We start from the raw sequence: 21,522 nt of genomic DNA, 5'->3' as shown, positions 1-21,522 counted from the left end.
CCCTTACTGAGTTGTGGAATGCATCGTAAAGAATAAGCTAGGTAAAGGTACATTCTCCTAGGTAATGAGATAATCCATAGGTGGGCTTTTTAGATAATTCCTACTTTGAAATGAAGTTGTGATCAGCCCTCTTTTTGCTTATTTACAAGTTTTGAATTTTTTTCTTAAAAAAAATAGTCTTTATTCCCCATAACCTATCTCCCAAAATTTTAGATAATTTCAAAGCAAACCCTAAAGTTAATATCATATATCCATAAATATGTATGTATCTAAAAAAATAAGTATTTAACAAAATTATATTACCATCAATAGATCCCAACATATCATCAAATATTCAATGTTCAAATTTTTCTGTTTGTTTCATAATAGTCTTTGTAAAGATTGTTTGAAGATTGAACTAGATTCCATACATTGCAACTGGCTGATATATTTGAAGTCTTTTAAAGTAGATTCTCGAGCCAGCCTGATGGCCTGGAGGTTAAAGTTGAGCACTCTCCCTGCTTCAGAGGCATGGGCTCATTTCCGGGTCACAGAACCACACCACCGTCTGTCAGTTGCCACACAGTGGCAGTGGTGGTGGCTCACATAGAAGAACTAGAAGGACTTACAACTAGAATACACAACCACACAGTGGGGCTTTGCAAGGGAAAAACAGAAAGAGAGAAATATTGGCAACGCATATTAGCTCAGGGTGAATCTTTCCCTTAAAAAAAAAGTAAATTATCTCTTCCACATTTTTTCCTCTTGCAATTTACAGTTTGGGGAATTGGTGTCATTTGTACTGTAGAGTTTTCCAGTTTGGGTTTTGCCGATGGCACATCCTGTGACTTAAGCTGTGTGCCATCTCCTGTATTTCTGAAAATTGGAACTTAGAACCAAAGGGTCATTTATATTCAGGTTTTATTTATTTATTTAGCAAATAGACTTCATAGGTGTAAGTGTAACTTCCATTAAGAGGCACATCTTGTCTGCCTGTCTCTTTTTGGGGGATGTTCGCCAATGATGAACATTGCCTAGATCCACTGGTGTTGCAAATGATGACATTCATATTCTGTCATTTGGCTGGAGTGTTCTATGAACAGAAACATCCATGGAGTAAGAATCTTTTACTTAAGGCCTTCTCTATTTGTTGTGTCAATTATGCCCATTTGATATCAATAATTCTCACTGGCTATTTCTTTCTTTTATGCTTTCTTTTCTCTTTTCTTTAGATTGTATATCCATATTTATTAAACTCATTTTTTTAGCGGTAGGGAAAACATTGCCCTTGAGGAAAAAAAACTATTAAAAGAAAAAAGAAATTGTTCTCTGTGGCTAAAGGCATCCCCTTTGTTTTTCTGGGTGAGATGGGCTTCCTGGTGTTCAGTTAGTGCAGATTTCTGATCTGTGTGGGTGACTAGGGGCACTGACCTGCCAGCGTGTGAAATGGCACTAAACACGTTCTGGAAGAATTGAGCCACTGGAGGGACAGGAATTAAGTAGTTTTGAAAGGTCATGTCCATTGAACTTTTGCTTCTCTTTTCTTGTCCCTGGAGCAGTCATCTAAAGCTTTTGATCTGATGCTTTTCAGGAGAAAGCCCATGGGTGCAGGAGGAGTGTGGCACAGCCCAGCAGTTTCGGTGTCCAGAAGGGTGAGAACGCCATGGGGATTTTTATCCTCCTTTCACAGAGGGCAACCAGGAGTGTAGCTGAGCGGCAAGGGGGAGTTTCCTCCACTCTGTTTACGTTGTAAAATGAAAAGGTTAACAAACGATGAGATTCCTTGTGGCTTCAAACTCATAACAGACTTTTGTTTGCTTTCCTGTTTACAAAGCATTTTCATATTAATTTATTACATCCAAGCCTTACAACAATGACTAGAAAAATTGGTTAAAGTCTTTATACTAACATTCCCAAGGTCCTATGGCCAGGACTAGAATTTAGGTCTAAATTACTCCAGCCAGAACTCTTTCTATTAACGTCCTGGCACCTCAAATTTGTTCTTCCTGAGGGCAGGGCAAGAGGTTTGTCCCTGAAAGGCCTCACAATGAAAGGTGGACCTTGAAGAATGGGTGAAGGGCACTCTGTCAGGTGGGCATGGGTGCTGACCACGTGAGGTGACACCCCTCACCCCACCCCTCCATGAGTCAGTCCACACGTCTATGATGGCTGCTGCCCGGACTTTGCCCGCCCCTGGAAACGTGCCCACCTTCACCGCAGAGGCAGGGTGGATTCTCCCTGTCCTCCAGTTGCCCCTCTGCCCTTCACCTACCTCAGTCTTCTGGCTCAAGCCGTGAGAGGATGACAGTGAAGACGAGGCAGGGGAAAGGCATACCTGGCTGTAGGAAGAACTGGTGGAGGCATTTTTTAAGAGCATAATTTCATTTAAAAGATGTGTGTGGATAACCTGTCCGTTTTTGTAAAATGCTGTGTTGGTTTACCCCAGTCCTCAGGTCCAGCACCCCTCTTCAGCAGCTTCTGGGTGGAAGAGCCAATTTAGAATTAAAAGGAGACTTTAGTTTGACTCCTGGTTTTGCCTGTTGCACTTGCATTAGTCACTTCTCTGAAATTCATCTATAAAATAATAATAATAATAATGCCAAGTTCAGAAGATTTTGCATGAGAATCAAATTAATACCTTGATCCCATAGATGTTTGACCCTATTTTTCACTGCAAGTTTATTTTGATGGCATATTTATGAATACAAATTTTTAAATCAGCTAATGACCTTATGAAACAAATATTTTCCAGTTCAAATTGCAAGATGTCACTGTAATTTCTTGATGAATTTTCTTTGCATTGTAGTTAAAACAGTCCCAATATTCCATTTTTTTTGAGGTATAGTTTATATACATTGAAATGCCCACATTCATATATCCTATCACAATGTGGAATTGAATGGCTACACTGCTATTTTTTCTACCTTTACTCAAGCACATTGAAAAAAACTGAAATGATTCTCTTATTTTCGGCTGGTATCAGCATTCAGAGTTTTACTTATAATAACATTGGTTGTGTGTCAGAATTTTTAAAGACATTCTAACCAACTTCTTGGAAAAGTATGTTGTTCAAAAATTTAGATCTGAAATTGCTTGAGCAAGAGTTGAAAATAATTTCTTTTGCATTCTCACATGCATGCACTGTGTTTAGAATTTAAAACAAACTTACTGTGTTCATAGTTGCTATTTATAATAGCCCTAAACTGGAAAGTACCCAAATACCCATCAACACTAGAATGAATAAGTTGTGGTTTAGTCGTTCACTGAAATACTAGACAGCCATGACAATGAATGATCTACAAGTATCGACAACAATGTGGATGAATCTCAAACATAACATTAAGTAAAAGAAGCAGACACAGCAGAATACGTACTATATGATTCAGATTGCATATAAAGATAAGTGCAAAAATAGACACAACTAATCTATGCCCTTAGAAGTCAAGATGGTGATCACCAGTGGTGGGCATGTGTTTGGCAGAGGGTGGTGGTTGGAAGGGAGCATGAGGGAAGGATTCTAGGGTGCTGGTAATATTCTGTTTCTTGATCTGCCTGATAGCCACACAGTAGAGTTCATTAGGGAAAATTTATGAAACTATACATCTCTGGACCGTGTGTATGAATGTGTGTATGTATATAAAATACAAGTAAAAATTAAAAAATTAAAAAATACTGAATGAAGAAAAGACAGTCTCTGCTATAACTCCAAATTTACCTTCCACCATTTAAACTTAAACAGTCACCTGAAAAGAGAGTGTAGGTTGGTGTCAAGATGGTGATGTAGATGGACTCTGAACTCACCTCTTCCCATGAACACTACCAAGCTACAACTATTTTTTGAACAATTACCCCTGAGAGACAACTCAAAACTGGAAAAAAAGGACTCCCACAACAAGGGACACTCTTGACTGAGATGGAAGAGGCAGAAATTCCTTCTGGAGAGAAAAAAGCCACTTTCACAAGCCACAGCCCTCCACATCTGGCCAGGAACAACCCTAAGGTATGCAGCCTTCCCTGGAGGAGTGAGGTATCTGAATGGTGGAGCATTACTACTATAAGCATCCTTCACACTCAGCAAAACTGAGATGAGTCTCGTAATATCTGGCTTTGCTTGCTATTAACTACAATAGGGAATAGCCCTAGAAAAGCTATTGGACCGAAGCTGGAAAAAAAATGGCTCTTAAAGGTCCCACACACAAATTTACCAGTTTCAGAAGCAACCTAAAGTCACCAGAAAGACAGGTACAAAGTCCTTTGGTGAAAAGAGATTCACTTGATAGGCTCTGGGTGCATCTCAGTGAGAGGTGAGACCTCTCCGGGGACTGAGAGGTTGGAGGCATCTGTTATTGTGACGTAGTACAGGTGTGTGGACGCAGACACTGCCAGACTCCATTGGAGTTCTCCCCCTGGCTTGTTAGCCCAAGGTTCTGCCCCCCACACTGGAGCACTGAGTTAATCCAGCTCAGCCAGGGTAGGCAGCCCACCCTAGGGACTGGCCCCACACAAGAGCAAGCTCTCAGGCAACTTTTTGATCTGCATAGACTGGGTGCCGGAATCCCCTTCAGGCAGGCAAGTGGCTCTGCCTCTGCAGGGTAGGGCATGGCATGTGTGAGGAGCAGTGGAGTGTGGGGGGATGTTGGTGGAACATGTGGAGGCCTCTGCAGTGGGGTGACTGGGTATGCTCCAGGGGGCCAGGTCATGTTCACGGGCCAGGACTGTGTTGACAGTGTTTGCAGACCAATGGGGTGTGGGGCTCATCAGCAACAGAAAACCTGTGCTCCACAAACAGCCACACAGGGTGTCCACCCTGCCTTCCAAAGCCTGAAACAATTTGGTGCTCCAGTGACTGGGGCCAGCCCAACTCAGCTACAATCATGAGATAGCTGACAACAGCCTTGCAGGACAGAGGCCTACAGCAATTGAAAGCCCCTGAGCCTAGCAACCAGCCACAATGGGGGCCTAGTCACTTAACAGGAAAACTGTAACAGTAATGTGCTATTAGACCTTGCAGCTAACTCTGCTAGGGCTCCCCAAACATGATGAAGTGACTGAAGGGTCCATAGCAGCTACACACAGGTGAAAATTACAACCAGCCAGCCAGGGTGACAGCCTAGACTCCCTGGGCACCTGTAGCAACAGCAAGGCTGCCACAACAGAAGGACACATGTAGCCCACACAGGGGTCACTCTTGGAACATTTGGAACTGGTGATAAGAGGGAAGCACACTGCTGGGCCCCAAAAGACATCTCCTACATAAGACCACCTCTCCGAGATTAGGAGACATAGCTGACCTACCTAGTACTCAGATATAAGCACAGAGAAAGAGGCAAAATGAGGAGACAAAGGAATATATACCAAGTAAGGGAACAGGACAAAACCCCAGAAAAAGAACTAAATGAAGCAGAAATAAACAATGTACCTGACACAGAGTTGAAACAAAAACTCATAAGATGCTCACTGATTGTGAGAGAAGATTGGATGAAAACAGTGAGAATGTCAACAAAGAATTGGAAAATATAAAAAAAGAACAAATCAGAAATGAATAATACAATACTGGAAATGAAAAATTCACTAGAGGGACTTAATAACAGAGTAGATGATAGAGAAGAACGGATCAGCAAGCTGCATGAAAGGCTAGAGGATATCACTCAAGCTGAACAGATAAAAGAAAAAAGAATTAAAAATAACAAGAACAGTCTAAGGGAACTTTGGGACAACATCAAGTGCACTAAAATTCATATTATAGGTGTCCCAGAAGGAGAAGAGAAAGACAAATGGGCAGAGAATCTATTTGAAGAAATGATAGCTGAACACTTTCCTAACCTAATGAAGGAAACAGACCTCCAAGAAGAGGAAGCATAGATAGCACCAAACAAGATAAGCCCAAAGAGGCCCACACCAAAACACATTATCATTAAAATGCCCAAAATTAAAGATAAAGAGAGAATCCTAAAAGCTGCAAGAGAAAGGCAACAAGTGACAAATAAGGGAAATCCCATAAGGCTATCAGCTGACTTCTCAGCCAAAACCTTGCAGGCTAGAAGGGAGTGACATGATATATTTAAAGCACTGAAAGGGAAAAACCTACAGCCAAGAATTCTCTACCCAGCAAGGTTATCACTCAGAATGGAAAGAGAGATAAAGAGTTTCTCAGACAAGCAAGAATTAAATGGCATCAATCACCTGGAAACCACTTTTACAGGAAATGCTGAAGGGACTTATTTAAGTGGGAAAGAAAAGACCATAAATAGGAATAAGAAAATTACCCCCCCAAAAAGGCAATAAAATCACTAGTAAGAGCAAAAATACAGTAAAGGTAGCAGATCAACCACCTATGAAGATAATATGGAGTTCAAAAGACAAAAGTACTAAAATTACCTATTTCAATGACAAGAAGGTAACAGATACACACACACAAAATAAGAGGTTAGATATGATATCAAATGCATAAAATGGGGGGGGGGGAGCAAAAGTGGAGATTTTAGAAAGAGGTCAAACTAAAAGAGGCCATCAACTCAATATAGATGGGTATATATGTAGATTATTATATATGAACCTCATGATAATCAGAACCCAGAGACCTACAGTAAATACACAAATTATTAAGAGAAAGGAACAAAATACAATACTAAAGAAAGCTATCAAACCACAAAAGAAGAAAGTAAGGGAATAAGAATGGAACAGAGAAGAACTACTCAAACACCGAGAAAAGAGTAACAAAATGACATTAAGTACATACTTATCAATAGCTACTTTAAATGTCAGTGGACTAAATGCCAATCAAAAGGCATAGGGTGGCTGATTGGATAAAAAAACAAGACCCATATATATGCTGCATACAAGAGACACACTTCAGACCTAAAGACACTCACAAACTGAAAGTGAAGGAATGGAAAAAGATACTCCATGTAAATGGCAAAGAAAAGAAAGCTGGAGTAGCAATACCTATATCAGACAAAATAGACATTAAAATAAAAACTATAACAACAGGCAAAGAAGGGCACTACATAATGATAAAGGGACCAATCCAACAAGAGGATATAACACTTGTAAATATCTATGCACCCAACATAGGAGCAGCCAAATATATAAAGGAATTATTAACAGACATAAAAGGAGCGATAGACAATAACACAATCATAATAGGGTACTTTAACACTCCACTTACACCAATGGATAGATCATCCAAACAGAAGATCAGTAAGAAAACATTGGCTTTAAATGACACATTAGACCAGATGAACTTAGTGGATATATATAGAACATTCCATCCAAAAACCACAGATACACATTCTTTTCAAATGCACATAGAACATTTTCCAGGATTGATCACATATTACGCCAAAAAACAAATCTCAATAAAATTAAGAAGATTGAAATAATACCAAGCATCTTTTCTCACCACAAAACTATGAAATCAGAAATCAACTAAAGGAAGAAAATCAGAAAAGCCACAAAAATGTGGAGATTAAACAAAATAGTACTTTTCAACGATTGGGTCAATGAAGATATCAAAAGAGAAATCAAACATTACCTGGAGACAAATGAAAATCAAAATACAACATGCCAAAATCTATGGGATCCAGCAAAAGTGGTTCTAAGAGGGAAGTTTATAGTAATTCAGGCCTACCTCAGCAAATAAGCAAAATTCCAAATAAGCAAACTAACAGTGCACCTAAAGGAACTGGAAAAAGAAGAACAAACAAAGCCCAAAATCAGCAGAAGGAAGGAGATAATAAAACTTAGAGCAGAAATAAATGAAATAGAGACAAAAAAAGAAAAGAAAAAATCAATGAAACCAAGAGCTGACAGTTAACAGAGATAAACAAAATTGACAAATCCTTAGCTAGACTCACCAAGAGAAAAAGAGAGAAGACTAAAATAAGTAAAATCAGAAATGAAAGAGGAGAAATTACAATGAACACCTCAAAAATACAAAAGATAATGAGAGAATACTATGAAAAGCTGTAGGCCAACAAATTGAATAATCTAGAAGAAATGGATAAATTCTTACAACCCTCCAAAACTGGACCAAGAAGAAGTAGAGAATTTGAATAGATTAATCACCAGGAAGGAGCTCGAAACAGCAATCAAAAACCTCCAAAAAAATAAAAGTTAAGGACCAGGTGGCTTCCCTGGTGAATTCTACTCAAAGAAAACTTAACACCTATCCTTTTCAAACTCTTCCGAACAATTGAAGAGGAGGGGAGGCTTCCTACCTCATTCTACGAAGCCAACATTATCCTGATATCAAAACCAGACAAGGACAATACAACAAAAGAAAATTACAGGCCAATATCACTGATGAACTTAAATGCAAAAATCTTCAACAAAATACTAGCAAATCAAATACAACAATACATTAAAAAGATCATACATCGTGACCAAGTGGGTTTTATTGCAGGGATGCAGGGATGGTTCAATATCCACAAATCTATCAATGTGATACATCACATTAACAAAATGAAGAATAAAAATTACATGAGCATCTCAATAGATGGAGAGTAAGCATTTGACAAGATACAGCATCCATTTATGATAAAAACTCTAAATAAAATGGGTATAGAAGGAAAATACCTTAACATAATAAAAGCCATATATGACAAACCCACAGCAAATATCATTGTCAATGGAGAAAAGCTGAAAGCTATCCCTCTAAGAACAGGAACCAGACAAGGATGCCCACTCTCACCGCTCTTATTTAACATAGCATTGGAAGTCCTAGCCAGAGCAATCTGGCAAGAAAAAGAAATAAAAAGGATCCAAGCTGGAAAAGAAGAAGTGAAACTGTTACCTCTTTGCAGACAACATGATTTTATATATAGAAAACGCTAAAGGATCCACCAGAAAACTTTTAGAAATAATAAGTGAATACAGTCAAGTTGCAGGATAGAAAATCAACATACAAAAATTGGTTACACTTCTATACACTAACAATGAAGTAGCAGAAAGAGAAATTAAGAATACAATCCCATTTACAATTGCAACAGAAAGAATAAAATACCTAGGAATAAACTTAACCAAAGAGGTGAAAGATCTGTACACTGAAAACTATAAAACATTGTTGAAAGAACTGGAAGAAGACACAAAGAAATGGAAAGATATTCCGTGCCCTTGGATTGGAAGAATTAACATAGTTAAAATGTTCATGATTCCTAAAGCAATCTATAGATTCAATGCCATCCCTATCAAAGCTCCAACAACATTTTTCACAGAAATAGAACAAAGATTCCTAAAATTTATATGGAACAACAAAAGATCCCAAATAGCCAAAGGAATCCTGAGGAAAAAGAACAAAGCTGGAGGTATCACACTCCCTGATTTCAAAATATACTACAAAGCAATAGTAACCAAAACAGTGTGGTACTGGCACAAAAATAGACACACAGATCAGTGGAACAGAATCAAGAGCCAAGAAATAAACCCACACATTTATGGACAGCTAATATTCGACAATGGAGCCAAGAGCATACAGTGGAGAAAGCAAAGTCTCTTCAATAAATAGTATTTGGAAAACTGGACAGCCACATGCAAAATAATGAAAGTAGACCATTACCGTACACCATCCACAAAAATCAACTCAAAATGGATGAAAGACTTGAATGTAAGACATGAAACTTCTAGAAGAAAACATAGGCAGTACACTCTTTGACATCGGTCTTAGCAGCATATTTTCAAGTACCATGTCTGACAGGGCAAGGGAAACAGAAGAAAAAATGAACAAATGGGACTACATAAAACTAAAAAGCTTCTGCACAGCAAAGGAAACCATCAACAAAATGAAAAGACAACCTAACAATTGGGAGAAGATACTTGCCAACCATTTTTCTGATAAGGGGTTAAATATCCAAAATATATGAAGAATTCATATGTCTCAACAATGAAAAAACAAACAACCCAATTAAAAAATGGGCAAAAGATCTGAACAGAGATTTCTACAAAGAAGATATACGGATGAGCAACAGGCACATGAAAAGATGCTCAACATCATTAATGATCAGGGAAATGCAAATCAAAACTACAATGAGGTATCACCACACTCCAATCAGAATGGCTATAATTAACAAGACAGAAAACAACAAATGTTGGAGAGGGTGTGGAGAGAAAGGAACCCTCGTACACTGCTGGTGGGAGTGCAAACTGGTGCAGCCACTATGGAAAGCAGTATGGAGTATCCTCAGAACATTAAGAATAGATCTATCATATGATCCAGCTATCCCACTGCTGGGTATTTAGCCAAAGAACTTGAAAACTCACATGCATAAAGATACATGCAAGCCTATGTTCATTGCAGCCTTATTCACAATAGCCAAGACTTGTAGCAACCTAGGCACCCATCTAGGGATGAATGGATAAAGAAGATGTGGTATATATACACAGTGGAATACTACTCGCTCATAAGAAATGATGAAATCTGGCCATTTGTGACAACATGGGTGGACCTTGAGGGTATTATGCTAAGTAAAATAAGTCAGAGGGAAAAATTCAAATACCATATGATCTCACTCATAAGTAGAAGATAAAAACTACAACAAACACATAGAGACAGAGATTGGGATTGGTGGTTACCAGAGGGGAAGGGGGAAGGAGGGAGAGAAAAAGGGGGTATTAGGCACATGTGTGGTGATGGACTATAATTAGTTTTTGGGTGATGAACATGATGTAATTTACACAGAATTCAAAATATATTATGATGTACATTTGAAAGCTATACAATGTTACAATCCAGTGTTACTTCAATAAAAAATGAAAATTAAAATTTTTAAAAATAAAACATAAATAATAAAAAGAGAGATTTTACTTTTGAATAAAAATGCAAGACCCAACTTTAAGCTACCAACAAGATATCCACTTTAAATGTAAAGACAAGTAGGATAAAAGAAAAAGATATTCCACACAAATACTAATCAAAAGAAAGCTAGCATAGTTATAATAATATTAGACAAAGTATTATTCAGAACAAAAAAATTACCAAAGAAAAGCACATTTCATTGTGATAAAGCGACCATCTTATCCAGAAAACCTAACAATCCCGAATGTGTATGTACTAATAACAGAGAACATAGGGAAAACCTTAAAGAATTGAAAGAAATAGACAAATCTACAATAATACTCAGAGATTTCAACATTCCTCTCACTAACTGATAAAGTAGAAAATCAGTAAGGATATAGAAGAATTAAATAGCAATATCAACGAAATCAACGTAGTTGGCAAGTATAGAAAGCTCCACCCAACAGCAAATGCACCTTTTTTCATGTGCTCATGGTACACAAACCAATGTAGATTATAAGACAAACCTCAATAAGTTTAAGAGGATTGAAATCATACAAAGTATGTCTTCTGGACACAACAGATTCAAGCTAAAAATAAACAAAATTCTCAAATATTTGGAACTTGAATAGCACACTTCTAAAAAACCCTTAGGTCAAAGAAGAAATCACAAGAGAAAATGGAAAATATGTTTAACTTGATGAAAATGAAAACACAATGTATCAAAATTTGTAATAAGCAGCTAAACCAATACTTACAGGAAATTTTTATGACATTAATACTTAACGTTAGAAAAGAAAGACGTCTCAAATCAATGAGTTAGAAAGAGATGAGCAAATTAAATTTAGATAGGCAGAAGGAAGAGAATAATAAAGAGACGAACAGAAATTAATGAAATTGAAAACAGAAAAAAGTAAAGAATCTCAATGACACCAAAAGATGTTTCTTTGAAAAGCTTAATACATTGATAAACCTCTAGTTAGACTTACCAGGAAAAAAGGAAATATCACAAATTCCCACTATTGTGAATGAAATAAGTGACACAAACACTACAAATCCTACAGACATTAAAGGGATAAGGGAATATTATAAATCATTTTATGTGAAATTCTAGAAAGGTGAAACTGTTGTGACAAAAAGCATGTCAGTGTTGACTATAAATGGGCACCAGGGGACTTTTTGGAGTGACAGAAATGCTCTATGTCATGATTGTGGTGGCTACATGACTGCATGCATGCATATGTCAAAACTCACGGAATAGTACACCTAAAATGAAAGAATTTTCTGTATATAAAATATGCCTCAATGAAGCTGATTTTTAAAAATAAAAATGAAATAATGAAAACAGGGAATTTGTGGGAAAGATAATGGATGAAACACATACATCTACTTTTAATTTCTCCCAGAACCACACTAAAACAACAGAATGATATTTTTAAGGGCATAAATCCACAAGGACAAGCAGAATTGGAGAAGAGATGATCAAAATAACATAACATTAGATGGAAAAGCAGAAGGACACTTGGTGACTGCTTTAGTAGACCTAAGAAAGCTTAACCCTAAACCAGAAGTGAAGACAGCTAAGTTGCGCCCAGATATATGTGTAAAACAGGCTGCACCAGGTACTTCTGTTAGAGGACATGAAAGTAAGACTAAAAAGCAGGAGGATTGTTGAAAGTCTGTTTGAGAAGCAGATAGAGGGCCAGACTCTCTCCCCAACTCCATGCAGGCAGTGACTCTCTCTTCCCCATTGGTCAGCAGAAAACTGGAGTTTTATTCTGTAGAGAAAATAAAACAGAGACTTTGGACTCTAGGACTCCAGAACTGAGTGGCAAGAAATTACCATATTAATATATTTAATTAGTTACCATATAATTACCAAAATAATATATTTAGTATGGAAGATATAGACTGAAAATGTTCATACTGAATGCTAATAACATACCAGCCCTCTGAACACATTTATTGATTACCTACTGTATATCAAGGACTGTACTTGACACACCAGGGATGAAGAAGGAAAACAAGAATGGTCCATCCACACGAGAAGCTCCTACCCGACTGGGGAAGAAAGAGAAAATGTTAACAATTAATTGCTAGACACTATGTTGGAAGCTATGAAATGGCAGCACAATGTGTTGGGAGCCCACAGAAAGGCATCGATCCCAAATTGGAGGTCCAGAGTCCTTATAATGATCACTGCTTATGTCTCCCAGAGTCCACTTTAGAAAACCTATTCCCCTGAGAGCCACTAGCCGGGGCAGCCCACATGTCCTAAGACGTGGCTCTGCCGCTGTAGTCACAAGTGATTTGCTCAGAGACAGATGCCTCACAGAAATCCAGCCCATGCATTGACTCTGCTGTGACTGCAGTTTTCTCTGGCTTGAGCTATGAGGTTTCTTATTACTTGAGAATTTTGCACCAGACATAGCTGAAATGTCATGATGTAGAAAGAGCGGCTGAGGGAGCCCATGTTGGGCTGTGTGCAAGGTGAGTCAGCAGAGGAATCTGGAACAGACAGAAAGGGAAGTGTGGAGCAGACACTTGGAGAGAAGCAGAGTCAGGAGAGAACACGAAGTGACCTCCTGATTCTCAGCACCCAGCTCAGGACCATGTAACTCAGCTCTGCCTCACTTACTGTCTTTCGATTTTATCTGTTGTTGTATTCTTGAAAGAATAACCCCCCTTTTTCCCATCACCTAATTGGAGTGGGGTTCTCTACTCACACAAAAAGACTCGAACAGGGGTCATGGAAGACTTCCTGAGGGAAAATGATGCCTGAGCAAATCTTGAAAGACCAGTAAGAGTTAGTGAGGAAAGAATGAGAAGGGTGATATTCCAGGATGAGGAGCAGCCCATGCAAAGACTCACAGGCATGAGGAAGTGTGAGCCCTTCCAGGAGTGGCAGGGCAAGCAGTTGGGTACAGCCGAAGCACATGACAGTGGAGAGAAAGAGACCGGGGATGCGCTGCTGGCATCTGGGGACTGAATGAATAAGGTGACTGAGTGAACTCTCAGCCCACCCATATCTTGAAAAAGCTGTTTCTGCAAATCAAATAAGAGATAAAAAGTTTACTGGAAAGTTTGACAAGCCAATTAAAAGACAGGATTGGTTGTGATATTCTGGTTCCAAGAGAAAAATTTACGGAAGTATTGCTGTGTGTAAATATTCTATCTAGAAAATGATTTCAGTGGGGGAAAAATGCTTTCAACATATCTTCATGGTCTATGAGCTGTAAGTAAATTCATTTTAAGAAGTTAAATGTAAGATGAATGGAATGGTAATTATTGACAAGTTTCAAACTTTCCACATGGATCTAAAATCAAGAAATTCTGAGTCCTTGCTTCAAATTGAGAATTAAAATTGAAAATATCTTTATTATAACAGAAAAATTAATTATCCAGAAATTCCCATTTATTGCAATTATCATACTTTTTCTAAAGAAAAATGAAAGTCTTGAACTTGCAAATTTTATTAAAGTATTCCAATTAAAGAGAAGAAAATCAAAGTTTCAAAAAATACTTGAACAATTAACTTGGTTTACTCCTGGCTATGTATCTTGATTGTGGAAATACTGATAAGGACTGCAAAAACTCATACAAAAATTTAACTCTTTTAATTAAATGAAATATAATCAAGGTGAATGTACACTTTAATGTGCATGACTACTAAATAGATAAAACTATTTCACATATTTTTACATCTTAAAATTCATTGATTTATTGTTTATTAATACATATCTACATGTACTCATACACATATATGTAAATCTATTTCTGTCTACATATCTGTCTATTGCACAGCTATGGAAAACAATTCAATGACAGGAAACAGCATATTTGAAGGAGCGTGTAACGTTCAGTTTCTAAAACCATAATCAGGACTTTGACAAACAGAAATACTCAGCAAATTGATTTGATCTAGACTGGAGACTGGCAATAATACTATCATTTTATTGAGTGCCACTTATGCTGGTCATGGTTCTGGTGACTAGAACCACATTCATTCATTCATTTTTTTCACCTCTTTATGCATTCACTTATTTACTCATTTATTCACCAAATATTTATCAAGTCCCTACTATGAGCAAAGCCTTATTCTAGGCTCAGGATAAAAGAGTAAGAGAACACCAGTCTCAAGAAGTTTAAGAGTCTAGTTACGGGAGACAGATACTGATCAAATAAGTCCTGAGAATTATAACAAAAATTGTAATAGACACTATGGTGAAAAAGCATAAGAAGCTAGATTATATAACTGGAGTGTCTGGATCAGTTTGTGGTGGGGGTAGGATGTGGTCAGAGAAGGATTCCCTGGGGAAGTGATGCTTGACGCAAGAGTAAGAGATAATGTAGGGCTTAACTCGAGGAAGTGGAAATAAGACCACAGACCCAGATTGATACCAAGCAAGGGCTCGATCTGTTTGTCACAAGAAAAAAGGCCCAGCAGGCAGTGGTAGAGAAAGAACTTTAATAAGCAATAAGCTAGCCAATTGGCAGGTGGTGGACTATCATCCTAAAAAATCCCATCTTAAGAGGGAATTGATTTAGAAATGACTTATATAAGGCAAATGGGGTGAGTGAGGGGGCTCAGGAATGTCAGGTGATGGATGACTGTGGATCCTTGGGTGCCACTCCATAGACACAGGGTTTCAGATCTGCTGAAGGCAATATTCCTGAGGAATCTAAGCAAACCTCAATTACTTCCTTATCTCAGACAGAAGGAACAGTTTGGGTAGAGGACAGAAATTTTCTGCTAACAAGTCCTTATTTTCTACTGGTTACTAATTGGCTTGCCTGTGAGCAGATGTAAGCATTTCTCCAAAGCATATTGTGAGAATAAGATGGGGAGTGGGAACATGTGGCCTTGGGAACTGAAGTTTTACGAGTCCTCTGTGCAGGGACAACTGTCTTTCATATTTCTTCATGGGTCGTGGGTGCAGTTTGAGGGGTGAGGGTTGTTCCTACGTGTTGCGTGTGGTGGATCTTTAGTCTGTGATGTGTGAAGCGTACAATTGGTCATTTTAGCTTTCAATGCTCCTGTGAGATGCTTAGTCAGGCAGAGGGCTGTCAGCAAGCTACTCCCTTTATCAGTGATCCTCCTGCTGTTCTGCAAGGCAAGCTCAGAGACTGTGGTTGCTTTCCTTCCCACGTTTCCCTGAGGGTACAGGCACGTTTCATCCTAATCCAGGGAAACTTTCACTCCTTCATCCTCGGTTTCAAGGTGATTTTGAAACATGGCTTTTATGGGTCATGTAAGATCTGTAATAGGAAGAAATGAGATATTACGACCATGAGTCATAAACTGGAGAGTAGACACACATCAGTTCTTGACAACCAATTTTATGGGTTCCTTTTCATACATGAAAACAATTCAAGATCACCCTAACATTGCCAGAAAGAGTTTGGGGATCCAGCGAGCAGGGGGGCGCTTGAATTGAGAAGTAAACAACAAAACTTCAAAGGGATGATCACAATGGTATAATTTTAAAATGTGATTCAGGTGTACACAGTTTGAGAATTGGAACAGAAACAAATTAGTAAAACATACATTTAAAAATAAGAGAAGTCACAGTAAATATGAAAACTCATGGATCTGAAAGGAGATTCAAAAAGAAAGCAAGTCACAGAAAGATGTTGAGGAAGGAAATCAGTGAAGATAGTTTTTTCTTCTGATTTAACTTGAGTTCTGAGACACTAAGTAACAAGTGACCTATTATAACAGGAAATTGAATGTTTTGTGCTTTTTCTTCTCAGTGATATGAAGTTAAACTTGCAAAGACATTTCACAGCAATGAGTGCTTGGTAGACTGAAAATATGCAACATAAAGATTCGTTTGGGTTATTCTTATGCTTTCTTCAGAATAGAGATATTTGAACCTTACAAGCCACAAATCATAAAATGTATCAAAATTTTATTTTAGTCCATTATTATGTGTCTTTCAAACAAGGGAATGTGGACTCCGTAGGTCACAGTGTTAGGCCTTTGTCCACAAGGAAGCAATTGGCTTCCCAGCTCGGAGCAAGGCTGCCACGTGAGCAGACCCGGCAGCGCTCTCTCCAGCAGCGGCTGTGCTGTGGACGCAGTGGAGTAATCCCCAGTAGAGACAAAGAGTACTGGAAGGATTCACTCAAGCGGGTTCGTCTCCCCGGCAGTGAGCCGTGCCTGGGGCTGGCTGGGAGACAGCTGCTGGGGGCAGCCCGGGCAGGCAAGCGGCTGAGAGGTGGAGCTGCTCCTTTTGAGCAAAGGCTTTGTCAATGCAAAAATAGTCCATAACCAGTCTATAAATCAAAATTGGGGTGAGTTTCTTATGAGTCAGATGTGAGGGCCATATAGCCCAGGAGACTCCTTCCACAAAGGTATGGAGCCCTCCAAAGAAGTGGGGGGGTACAGAGTGGTTATATACCATCAGAGAGCATGTATCGCATGTGATTAAAATGTGTCTTTTACAATAGTCATGAGATTGCCCTGCTGGCACAGTAGTTGATGAACATAACAGGTAGTAGGTCCCCTGTCTCGATGGACACAGCAGGAAGCAGGTCTATCATCTCCAGCTGGGTGGTCACAGGTGAGCTCAGCAATCAATTCCTAGCCTAGGGAGAGATGCTTGTCTTCAATGAAATGCCAACTTGGGGGAAGTTGCACCTTTATCTTAAGGGCATTTGTTCTTGTCTTTGGGACATAGCACCTGCTGAAATCAGATACACAACGCATACTCAACGCCCGTCGGGCCCTTTTGGAAAAAACAAGGTTAGGCCAAATCAGCTTTCCACCAAATGGCTTCCTCATATACTCCAGTATATGCTATTGCTTGCCATTTTTATCAGCTTAAAGCCAATGGCATCTCCGGCAGGCATTGATACAAACGACCATGGGTGCCTCAGAGAGCCTGGTTGAGATGGGACTCTATTCTACGGGGAAAATCAGTGACGATAAATAATAAAACAATATTATCACCGCTTTGGGGGCATGTTCAGTACGCTAGGCGCTGAGCTAGGCGCTCACAGAGTCGGCTTGTGATCGCTCCACTTCTCGCAGTTCAGTAAACGGTGACCGCTGGGAGCTGTGCCGCCGTGTGCCTGTGCACGAGCGCGGTCTCATCAATTCTGTTTACTCGTGAGGAGACTCATTTTCAGCAGTTTCACAATATCCCATTGTACCAAGGATGCACATTTTTAAACCAATCCCCTGTGGATGGAGGGGCATATTAGACTGTTTCTAGTCCGGCTGCTACAAACAACGTTCCAATGAGCACCTTTGCCTGTGCTGTGTTTCCCACGTGTGTGACTACATTTGTAGGATGCATCCTTACACACGGAAATGCTGGATTGTCACTTTGTTTTGTTCCTAAAGATCCTGGCAAATGGCCCCCTACATACAGTAAGTGAATTTACTCTCCCACAAGCAATACAAGAGCGTTCCCGTCCCCACCCCCAACCTCTCAATACAGCAAATCTAATAGCGATCCCACATTGCTGCCTATTATACTCAGATGCTGTTCTAAATGCCTCACATACATTAAGTCCCATCTGTCCTTCCACTGCCTTTCAAACCGGAATCTGGCCAATCCTTAACTCCCCCTAAGGAGTTCTGCTCTCCTGTTGACTTTTATTAAATATTTATTATATGCCAGGCATTTAAGGACACTATTGAATTTCATCTTCACAGTAACCTCTTGAAGTGGGTACTGTTTTTATTGCTTTATCTCCTCAAATTCCCCCGGTACATACTTGTATATCTTAGTTGCAGGTCCATCTAGTTGTGGCACGTGCGATGCCACCTCAACATGGCCTGATGAGCAGTGCCATGTCCGCACACTGGATCTGAACCTGCGAAACCCTGGGCCGCTGCAGCAGAGTGCACGAACTTAACCACTGGGCCACGGGGCCGGCCCCCAGACTGGTTGTTCTTAATGGCTCCAAAGGACATTCTATCCTGAGGTGACAATTGTGTAAATTTGTAGATATGTCTGAGGACCCAAAGTAAATTTCTAAATATACAGAACTCTATGCAAGAAAATGACACTTTATTTCAAAGTAAAATTTGAGTTTAAAAATAAAAGTCCATGTGCTTCTTTTTATAAGATCTGTGATGAGAGAAGCACACCCACCCTCCCGCTCCCCTCCCTCACTGTCATGACCTTCATTCCTAAAGAAATCACAGAAGATTTGTTTGCTGCTGAATGTGACATCTTTCTGACCGGATCCTGGCCCAGTGTCACTCCCTTTGAGTCTGCTATCCCAAGGGGACATCGGTATTCAGGTAGTAAGCAACAATCAAATATCTTTTCATAGGGAAGATTCTGGATATTTCTTGATCCTCGTTCCCCACCCTCAATATCCCCTGTTTCTTTCTTTCCAAAACTGTGTTATTATATGATATACATAACATAATTAGACATAATAATACCAAAATGTTTTATTATTATCACTAATAACTAAAGATTTTGCTGATTTTAAATTACTCTTTGGCTAATAGTAGAAAGAAGTCTTTGAAAGATATCAACCTGTTAAAGAAACAGCACTTTGTTTTTTTTGTTTTGTTTTTATTCTTTTTTTTATTGTGGTAACATTGGTTTGCAACAGAATATAAATTTCAAGTGTACATCATTATGTGTTTTGATTTCTGTGTAGATTACAACATGTTCACCAAGCAAAGACTAATTATAATCCATCACCACACGTGTGCCTAACCACCCCTTTCGTCCTCCTCTCTCCCCCTTTCCCCTCTGGTAACCACCAATTCAATCTCTGTTTCTCTGTGTTTGTTTGTCATTGTTTTTATCTTCTACTTATGACTGAGGTCATATGCTATTTGACTTTCCCTCTCTGACTTATTTCACTTGGCATAATACCCCAAAGGTCCATCCATGTTGTCACAAATGGCTGGTTTTCATCATTCCTTATGGCTGAGTAGTATCCCATTGTGTATATATACCACATCTTATTTATGCCTTCACCCCTGGATCGGTATCTAGGTTGCTTCCAAGTCTTCGCTATTGTGAATAATGCAGAAACAGCACTTTGAAATTACTCTCCTGCATGTTGAACAAGCTCACATGGGAAATAATGAAACTCATAAAAAATAATCACTTGGTTTGCATAGGATCCTATGTTTCTAAATTTTCCACCAGTATAGAGCCAATCTGTGCACAAGTTTAAATTTGGGAATCACTTCCTTTTTTCCATAAACAGCAGGCAAACTAGAAGGGAAGGAAGAAAATATGCTTATCAAATTGAATTACTCAGTTGGCTGTTTCCTTTAATCAAGTTACCAGGACAACTGCCATCCTTTCTTTTGGATAGCATGCCACACACGCCTAATAGAACCAAAATACCAGGAGTGTTTATAAAGGTGAAGCCCCAGGTAACCAGGACCCCTGAGGGGATCGTCCACATTTCAGACCAAAGATTTTCTGTGGGGTATGTTTGACTGTCAGGGAGGCATGTGTGTTTCAAAAAACCCCAAAGCATATCAACATTATGATGGGATTTTTACATTTGGAAAACCAAATAAAAATGTTTATTTTGAAATTTCAAATCATTTACTGTTAATTTGTTTTTCCAGGTGGGGCACACATTTAGAAATGTTGAAGTGCTGTCCAGACTTTTCCCCTTTCTGTTCCTGGTGGGCATTTGCCTGACTCATGCCAGAGCCAAGGTCTGCACTGACAGTGGGTATCAAGGACACCACCAGCTTCCCAGGGTGCAAGAGAGAGAGATCCAGCCTCCGTCAGCTCCCTGGCCCGGGGCACAGGTGCTCTGCGTTTGCCCCATCCTTCTCTTCCTCAGTCGGCCTTTCTGTGGAAACTGTAACCCAGTGCTCAGGGTCACCCGCGAGGCCTGAGTTCCCTGCTGCAGAGTGAACTGATGGCGCTCTGGAAGAGAGTTTGGCTGCAAGAAGGGTTGCCACCCCAGACAGAGCAATTTTCTTCCCCCCCTCTCCTGGGAGAGAAGAAGGACGGAAGAGGGTGGGGGGAAGCCTGGCTCCCATTTATCAGCATGGGCTTACTTAAGCCTTTTGCTAAGTAACCGTACAAAACTATTGAAGCCAGACTCCATTACTACAGCCAGAAAGTATTTTTCATGATTAATTGCTGCTTAGTCTCCAAATCCTGGAGTACAGCTCTGCTGACGAGAATGCACTAACAGTTCCCAGAAAACCCACGGGCAAAGTTAACATCACATATGCTGGAATTATGAGGAAATGTTAATGTACACATGTTGTGACGTTGATAATTTATTATGGAGAAATAAAGGTGGAAGCCAGTTTGCCACACAGAGTAACCAATGGGAACTGACAAAAGGATGATGACTTGGCTAGCTTTCTATACCTAAGATTTACTAGATATTTACATTTCTTCTTCATCAATGATGATTCCAGAGGAGTGAGGTCTAGAGATTTTATGGTCTGTACATTCTCTAATCAAAAATGGAGCATCTTTGTACATAGGCCAGGCTTTCAAGGGCCCTGAGAATCCTCAACCTTAGAAGCACAGATCTGAAGGTGTGGTTGTCCTGGGTTGTCCTCCTCAGAGTTCTGTTTTCAGAAAACTGCTCTTATTTACTATCAGCGACACGGTTGCCCAGAAGTCCTCACCATAGGTCCAATCTACTTCCCGTCTAGAGCTGGCGGGTTGGAGGCAGGTCTACTCCCCTCAGGGCCAGCAGGTCCTCAAATCCCTCCGTCTGCCCACCTCGTGGTCCATCTGACCACCTTGCTGCCTTTCCAACTAGTTTCATCTCCACTCCCACCAGCAAGGCCCCTGTGCCCA

At 39.5% G+C, this 21,522-nt stretch overlaps 1 long non-coding RNA gene across 2 annotated transcripts in view; it reads left to right on the top strand.

Annotated features, from left to right (window-relative positions):
* The window catches only part of LOC138915852 (uncharacterized), a 30,553-nt gene extending 9,506 nt beyond the window's left edge, over window positions 1-21,047 (top strand). Inside the window, exons 3-4 of one of the 2 annotated variants that reach the window (XR_011422221.1) lie at window positions 1,571-1,631; window positions 20,316-21,047. This is a non-coding gene — a long non-coding RNA (uncharacterized lncRNA). Of the gene's footprint in view, window positions 1-1,570; window positions 2,700-20,315 lie in introns of those variants that run through there. The other variant, XR_011422222.1, reaches the window with a different exon arrangement.
* The last annotated feature ends 475 nt before the right edge of the window (window positions 21,048-21,522 follow it).

Source organism: Equus caballus, chromosome 10 (genome assembly GCF_041296265.1).
Source record: "Equus caballus isolate H_3958 breed thoroughbred chromosome 10, TB-T2T, whole genome shotgun sequence".
In the NCBI taxonomy this organism is placed as follows: Eukaryota; Metazoa; Chordata; class Mammalia; order Perissodactyla; family Equidae; genus Equus; species Equus caballus.
This window is presented reverse-complemented; position numbering and strand designations above follow the sequence as displayed.